This window comes from Strix aluco, chromosome 24 (assembly GCF_031877795.1).
Source record: "Strix aluco isolate bStrAlu1 chromosome 24, bStrAlu1.hap1, whole genome shotgun sequence".
Classification (NCBI taxonomy): Eukaryota; Metazoa; Chordata; class Aves; order Strigiformes; family Strigidae; genus Strix; species Strix aluco.
This window is the reverse complement of record NC_133954.1, coordinates 9,475,179-9,482,580: the sequence shown is the minus strand read 5'-3', so window position 1 is coordinate 9,482,580 and position 7,402 is coordinate 9,475,179.

Below are 7,402 nucleotides of genomic sequence, written 5' to 3'. Positions count from 1 at the left end.
TTCAACCCCTCCAGGGATGGGGACTCCCCCCTGCCCTGGGCAGCCCATTCCAACGCCCAACAGCCCCTTCTGCAAAGAAATCCTTCCTAAGAGCCAGTCTGACCCTGCCCTGGCGCAGCTTGAGGCCATTCCCTCTTGGCCTGGTGCTGGTTCCTTGGCTCAAGAGACTCATCCCCCCTCTCTGCACCCTCCTTTCAGGGAGTTGCAGAGGGCCAGGAGGTCTCCCCTCAGCCTCCTCTTCTCCAGACTAAACCCCCCCAGTTCCCTCAGCCGCTCCCCATCAGACCTGTGCTCCAGACCCTGCACCAGCTCCGTTGCCCTTCTCTGGACACGCTCGAGTCATTCAATGGCCTTTTTGGAGTGAGGGGCCCAAAACTGAACCCACTCATCGAGGTCGTGGGGGCCTGTCCCTGCTCAGGGCCTCGGGGCTGCCAGTGCTGCTGCCGCCCAGCCTGGGGGCTGCCCTTCCGCACGGAGGGTGCTGGGCGCCCGGCGGACACACGGGTGACAAACAGCGCTGCCCTCCCTCACAACTTGGGTTGTGAAGTGGTGCACAGCCCTGTAAGCAGCATGGTCACAGGGGGAGGGAACTACAAAAATGCTTCAAAAGGAGCATTGTGAAGGAAAATGGGGTTGGCGATGAGAACGTGCTGCCTGCAGCGATGCTGGGGAGGTCACGGAGGGCACCTGCCGCATGACCAGACCCAAGTGGTGAGAGCTGTGCTCTGAGCTTATCTCCTGTGATGGGCTGGATAACGCAGTATTGGATTTGTAGTAATGTGATTATCTGTGTATCAGGTCACAGGGATCAATGCTTTAGAAAGCAGGGCTGCCAAGGAAGATTTAATCTAGGAGGTCTTTATCATCTCTGAGAAAACACAGGAGAGACTTAGTCAGAAAAACAGAAAATAAAGTGGTGTGACCTGGTGTGTTAAAGGGAAGCCCTAAACTGGGCTTCGTCAGTGCTGAGGGAAGCGTCAGCTGGAAGAATTGCACCTGGTTATTTGTGCTGCCATCACCCCTCGGAGCAAGGGGCGTTCCGAGGGAGGCAGCACAAACGCAAAGCTCTGCTAAACGGGGAAAAACGTCGCTGTCCTGGAACTGCTGTGGACTGGTCTCCCGGCCCAGCCTAGAAAGAATCTGAAAGAGAAATAGAAGAAAAAGGTTTAAAAATCAGGCCATTCCCATTTCACAGTTGGAACGGGCGATGGGCGCGTCCCGGAGCGGTTTCCGCGGAGCTGCAGGAACAGGCGGGTGCTGCGGGTGCTGCGGGTGCGAGGGCGCGGAGTCGGGCGGCATCGACACGGCTTCAGCCTCCTCCCGTCCTGGGAAAGGCCGGCGGAGCAGGGCGGGAACGCTTCCCTCCGCTTTGCCTCTAGTGCATCAGCATCTGCACTCGCTTGGGGTGGGTTGGCCGCCTGCTCATTAGCCACATGCTCATTAGCCGCCTATTAAACACCAGGGGGAAACGAGCGGCTGCTGCGGGCCGGGCAGGAGGGAAGCGCCGTGAGCCGCTGCCACTGGAGGGCAACAGCAGACCACCGGATTTCTCGCACCCCCGAACCTGCGGCAGAACTAAAACGAGCACAAAGAGCGGATGAAATCGGTCCGTGTTGCAGAAGAGCTCTGCTGGGAAGCCGAGTCCTGCGGGAAGATGAGGGAGCTGCAGCGTGCCGACAGATCAAGCCCTAATTAGGCTTTTATGGGTTTTCTTCCCTGTGTTATTTCCCAAAAAAAGTTTCTAAATCTTCCTCCGAGCTGTGCGTCATGTTATTCTGGTTTAAGTGGAACAGCATGGTGCCCTTTATTAATTTTTTAAAGGGGCTAAAAGCTCAGTTTGATGCTTGAATGTCCTCACGCCTCACAGGCGGGTGCTTTTCCAACCTCCCCTCTCGCTGCTGCTGCTGGGGGTCAGAGAATGCCCAAGAAATCCAGAAACAGCACATTCTTGGGAGCGGTTGGCGTCTTCCCTTTGAAACACAAACTTGCACCATAGAAATCCTGGCTCCCTGTGGCCTGTCAGTGGCCACTGAGGCACGATTCCCACTTCTGCAAACCGTGAACACGGCGGTGGGAAAGCCCAGCAAGGAGACAAGGTGGGAGAGCCACGCTTTGCGCTGTGCTGGTACCTCGGGAGGATCCCGGGGCCTCTGGAAACAAGCACCAAGCTCCAAGGGCGTGTTACCGAGGGAGAGAAGGAGCTCCGAGGTGACGCTTGGACGTGTGAGCCGAGCCTGGAGCTGAGCGTGCGCTTCCAGTGTCATGAGCTCATTCTCGTGCCGGTTTTGCTGGCCCAGAGCTGCAGCACAGAACCGCGGCACTTAAGAGGGGAGGAAGCAGTAATGCAGCACTTCTGCTGTTCAAACGAATCAATAAATAAACCGTGACCTGCATGCAGTGCTCTCAAAGGGCTCTGTAGTTTGGAGCCGTTTGTTTCTTGGCCAAGGTCTAGGAGCTGATCCTTTCCTTGTGCTGCGGGCGGGGAGCTGTAGCATCAGGGGTTATCCACAGCTCGGGGATAAGGGAGGGAGGGGGGGGCCACGGGCAAGCGCTAATTCACAAACATGCAGGGAAACAAAACCAGAGGCAAACCATCTTGTTCTTGTAAACGCTGAGCATCTCTTCTTGGTTTGTTCTGTTTTCCCGTGGCACATTTTCGTCAGTGTCATAAGAAAAGCGCTGAAAATTCCTAGTGGCAAAATAAAACTTAAAGAGGCCAGCACGTCATGCCTGAGGCATGGGTCAGGCTCCATCTCCAGCAGGACAGCTGACCAAAGAGCTCCTCTCCAGGGGAGGATGCCGGTGTTATCTGGCAGAATCGGGATGCTGGTGAGACAGAACATGAGGTACCCAAAGTCCTCCAAAGTGGTGGCACCGACACCCGGATTTCCCATCCTGCCTGCCTCGGTGGTCACACCCGGAGCTGCAAATCTTCCCCCATTATAATTTGTTGAAGCTGCGACCCCAAGGGATGTCTGCGAGTGACAGCCAGAACAACCATGGAAGCGCTACTGATCTGTTTGCTGCTTTTTCTCTCTTCAGGACAGCTTGTCTGCCTCCCAGGAGAGTCACCACAACTCCATTAGAGTCCATTAGCAGCTTCCTTTCCTTTAGCCTTGAAGTGAATTTTGCCCTGGTGAAAGGTGTTGGCGTGGCAGTCCCAGAGGCTGGAGCCCGCTCACAGCTCGGCTCCGGCGTGGAGAGGAGCCAGGCGCGCACGGAGCAGCCCCACCGAGCCTCCCTGCCCGCAGGCAGCCGTGTCTGTGCAGGAAGGAACCGCGACGGCCTCTTCTCCTTCCTTTTCCTGCAGGCTTGGACAATAGCAGGGGCAAGGACTTGAAAGAGAAGGAGCGATGGGTTTCCCCACATCAAAACCAAGAGTTTTTTAATAAAGTGGTGTGTGATGGGCATTTGCCTTGTGGAGGGGGCTTCAGGGCTGCTAATGCTTTGCTGTGAGCTCTGTGCTAGTGGGTTGTTCCCACCATGGCCTGGCCATCCCTGTCGGAGACCCCTTGGCATCCCTGAGTCAAGGGCAAAGCCTGAAATGAAAGTATTGCAGGACCGCGTGGGACAGGAATGGACAGGCCTGTGGCCAGGACAAAGAGATGCCTCTTCCACCGAGAAAAGGCCCGGCCCCATGGGGGGAGCGTGGGCAGAGCAGGGCAGGTGCCTTTCCCGCCCGGGAGCCCCGCGGCCTCGGCAGCGGTCAGGCAAGGGCACTGCAGGCCAGGCCTGAGGCATGGAGAAGGCACGCGGAGCATTTGGCCCTGCGATACCCCACGCTGCGGATGTGAACAGCCCTCCATAAATATCAGAATGCTTTCGGCGTGACAAGTGTCAGCAGCTGTGAGTCAGCCCTTCGCAATGCCGCCCGTCAGACGAACCGTGGTGTCATTGTCTCTGGGTCCCCGGGAACGGGAGCTGCGCAGAAGCCCACCCCACAGTCCGGCTGCTTCCCTGGGCTGCAGACAAAGGCAAAGTGAGCACCTTGTGGAGTCCCAATGTGTGCCCAGGCTACAAGGATCCGAGGGGAAGGTGCCACTCTCTGAGCACTTTGTGCGTGGCCAGTGTGTGGCTCCACGTGGAAAACGGATCCCAGGAGCACATCCTGACTCTTCTGCCAGGGGAGGTCTGGGAGCAGCTGCTGAGACAGTGCCTGATCCTCAGTCCCCCAAAGGCTGCTACAGATGTCGGGGGATTTCAGCCACCCTAAGACAGAAACGCGCGCTGTCTGTCCATGCACAGCTGCAGGGAGGTAGCTGCGCACCCTCAGCACTGCCCAGTCCCGCTCACAGCCCCTGGCAGCCCTCCAGCACCCAATGATTCTCACCTGTCTCACCATCCTTGCCCACTTTATCCCAGTAAACCCACAATAATCAGCCTATTCTTCTCTAGCCCTTTGCTGCTGCACCCATCCGGAGGCCCTCCATACACTTTGGCTCTACCTTTCCCCTTCCTGTGCTGTCCCTTCTTTCATTCCCACTCACCCGTGCTATTAGCAATAAGAGCAGTAATTAACACTTCTGGCTGTGCCCAGAATCCTCTCCCTACCCTGGTTGCAGTAGGGTTTACAGGTTTTTCCGTTGAACAAATATGGGTGCAATTCACCTGAACGGCCAATCCCTATCAGTTGCTGGCGTGGGGCACTGCAGCATGAGCAAACAATGCTGATTATGAAGAGGAAAAGCAAGTGTGGAAAGCAATTGTTCTCGTTGGCTTCACCTTGATAACAAAGACGCCAGCTCCAAGACAAAAAGCCGTTTCATGGTTCCGTGCCCTGGGGTTGCAGGAGTCACATTCCTGGAAAAGGGGAAACTGGTGGTATTAGTTTAAAATGCAGTTCTGAGGTGGGAAGGATAGTCCACTGGTCAGGCAGAGCAGGAAGAGCTGGGTTTAATTTCCTTTTCTTCTTCCACCCACCATGAAACCTCAGGCTTACCCTGGAGGAGAAAACTTTTCCATGGTTATTTAGTTGAAAGCTGTCAGCAGCTGGAGCTCAGAGGTTAATGTCTCTCCTCTTGCAGTGCCACCAGCGTGTGCAGAAATGCTTCTGCCGGGAGGTCACTGGAGCACAAACAAGCCTGCACGTCCGGAGGTGGGATGCCTCCATCTCGGCTCCGCGCACTGTCTGCAGGCTTTGTGCACAGCGCACCCGTGCCGTAGGCCCAGCCGCCGCCTGACTCCCAGAGACCCGGCTGCAGCAGCAAGAGAGGAGGGAGCATCGCTGCTCCTTGGAAACACCAAGTTATGGTTCCACACCCTGACTGGAAGGTCTTCTCTTAGCCCGTGGTCACGTGCCTTTGCGCCAGGCTGTCCTTGATTGGGAGGTGTCTGGCGCAGGCACTGGAAAGATCCTGTGGCACCCAAGAACCCCAGTGAGCAGAACCCCTTGAACAACCCAGCTGAGGGTCCCCAAAGGCTCTGCTGGCAGAGATGGCCTCCAGGGCCACCACAAGCCTGTGATGACTAGCTGCAGGGCGATGGTGTTACTTGGCACAGGCTAAAATACGTCTGGATACATGGAGCCAGGTGGCTCCATGATTCATTCGGTGTCTTACATCAATGTGGGATTGTTCACGGCTGTATCCGGGGCGGGTCCTAGAAGCATCTTTCTAAGCAAAGTTTTGGACCCTGAGGTCTCAGCTTCTGACAGATGGGTGCTACCACGTGGCACAGCGGGTGCTGCCTGCTGCCGCCCTCCTGCAGCATCACACACCGCAGCAGCATGGAGGCATTTATTCCCCACACGAGGTTTCCTCACTGGAAATGATCCGTTGCCTCAGGAAAAGAAGAAGCCAGTCTCTAACTCTTTGCAATTTTGAAAGCAAAATGCAAGCTGCAGATGCGTGCTGCAGAGAGCTGTTCTCTGCTCTTTTGCTGGCTTTAATGTCCCCGATCTCTGAGAAAACACCCCAGAGAAATCCAAGATGTGCATCCTGGGTGGCAGCGGCTCGGGAGATGGTGTTATGTGCTGACAACGTCTGTACAACATCCCCAGTGCCCTTTGGGGCAGGGAGTCTCTAGATGCCAGTCTTCTTTTGGGCTTCTCTGTAGCCTGTTTGCACATAGTAAACTGCCAGTGTCACACAACACTGGCCAGAAAAGGCTTTTTCTCAGTGCTCCACCTGCACAGCAAGGTGATTCCTTGAGGGAGGCTGTAGGAACCACCGGGTGCTGCCACCTCGGCTTTGCCCGTGCAGGGCAACAGCAGGACCTCATCCTATTCCGTTGACGTCAGTGGTTTTCCCCTCGCTGGCTGCCGAAGCCCTCACACCACCCGGCGTGTGCAGACAGGCGTGTGGAGCTCTGCTGCAGCCCAGCCCGCGCCTCTGGCACGCTCGGGGCCATAGCGGTTGCTTTTCAATTCCCTCCTGCACAGACACATCTGTCGGCTCGGGGCAGCCCGGCCAGCCCCCACCGCGGAGCGTGCGGCCGCGTGGGCAGGACGGAGGGAGCTGGTCCCTTCCCTCGCCCCGCTCGTGGCCTCTGACTCTCACGGACGCTCCCGGGCACGGCGTGGCTTCCACAGCCGCTTGCGCTTTCAGTCTACGAAAACCTTAACTGTAAGGTCTAGAAAACAAAAGGTCCTTTTTCAGTAAGACGAGACTGATTAACGTTCCCTCGGGGGAACCAGAGGGCCTCATCACTGTTCTGAGTAAATGAGTTTTGCTGTTCCAGGAAAAACGGTGACTCACCTGGTGGAGGCTTCGGAAGCGGGGAGGTGTCTGCAGCAGGCACGTGGCTGTTAACAGCAGCCCCGCGGTAGCGGGGTTCAGCGGGGGTGCGAGGGGCTGCCTCCTGCCCCAGCCTGTCCCAGCATCAGCCCGGCCTCGCGTCCCCTCCCCAGGCAGCCCACACCACCACGAATGTCGCTGAACGCTTCGGGCTCAGTGCTAGACGCTGGGCCTGCGTGCTCCCACGCCAAAAGAAGGGGCTGGCTCGGCTCGGGGTGTCTCAGGGGGTGTCCGGAGGTGACAGCAGGACGCAGCTCCAGACCTCGGTGGGTGCTCGTGGTCTCCCCCCTGCCCCGCGCTGCTTGGCAGCCTGGTCAAGGTCCAGTCAAGTACAAAGCAGGTCAGGCATCCCTCAGAGGTTTCCCTGGGAGCTGCCTGGGCTTGCTCTGTTTGTAACCGTTGTGCCATCAATCCCAGGGAGGTCACAGCCCTCTGTGGCTTTTTCAGGTAGCTGTTTCAGTGCTTACCATGTTTTCTTCATTTTTGGAGGCCGCAGAGGAGGGAGGAAGACCGGAAAGGTGAAGAGGAGGAGGGAGGAAGATAGCAGCAGTCCACTTCCTGCCCAGCTTCACTGCTCGGTTGACTTCCCATGTCACTTCTGATGTGTTTCACATGGTGCCACTTCTCTTCTCGTGTGTCGGATTTCTGGAAGGTTTTCTGGAGCTGGT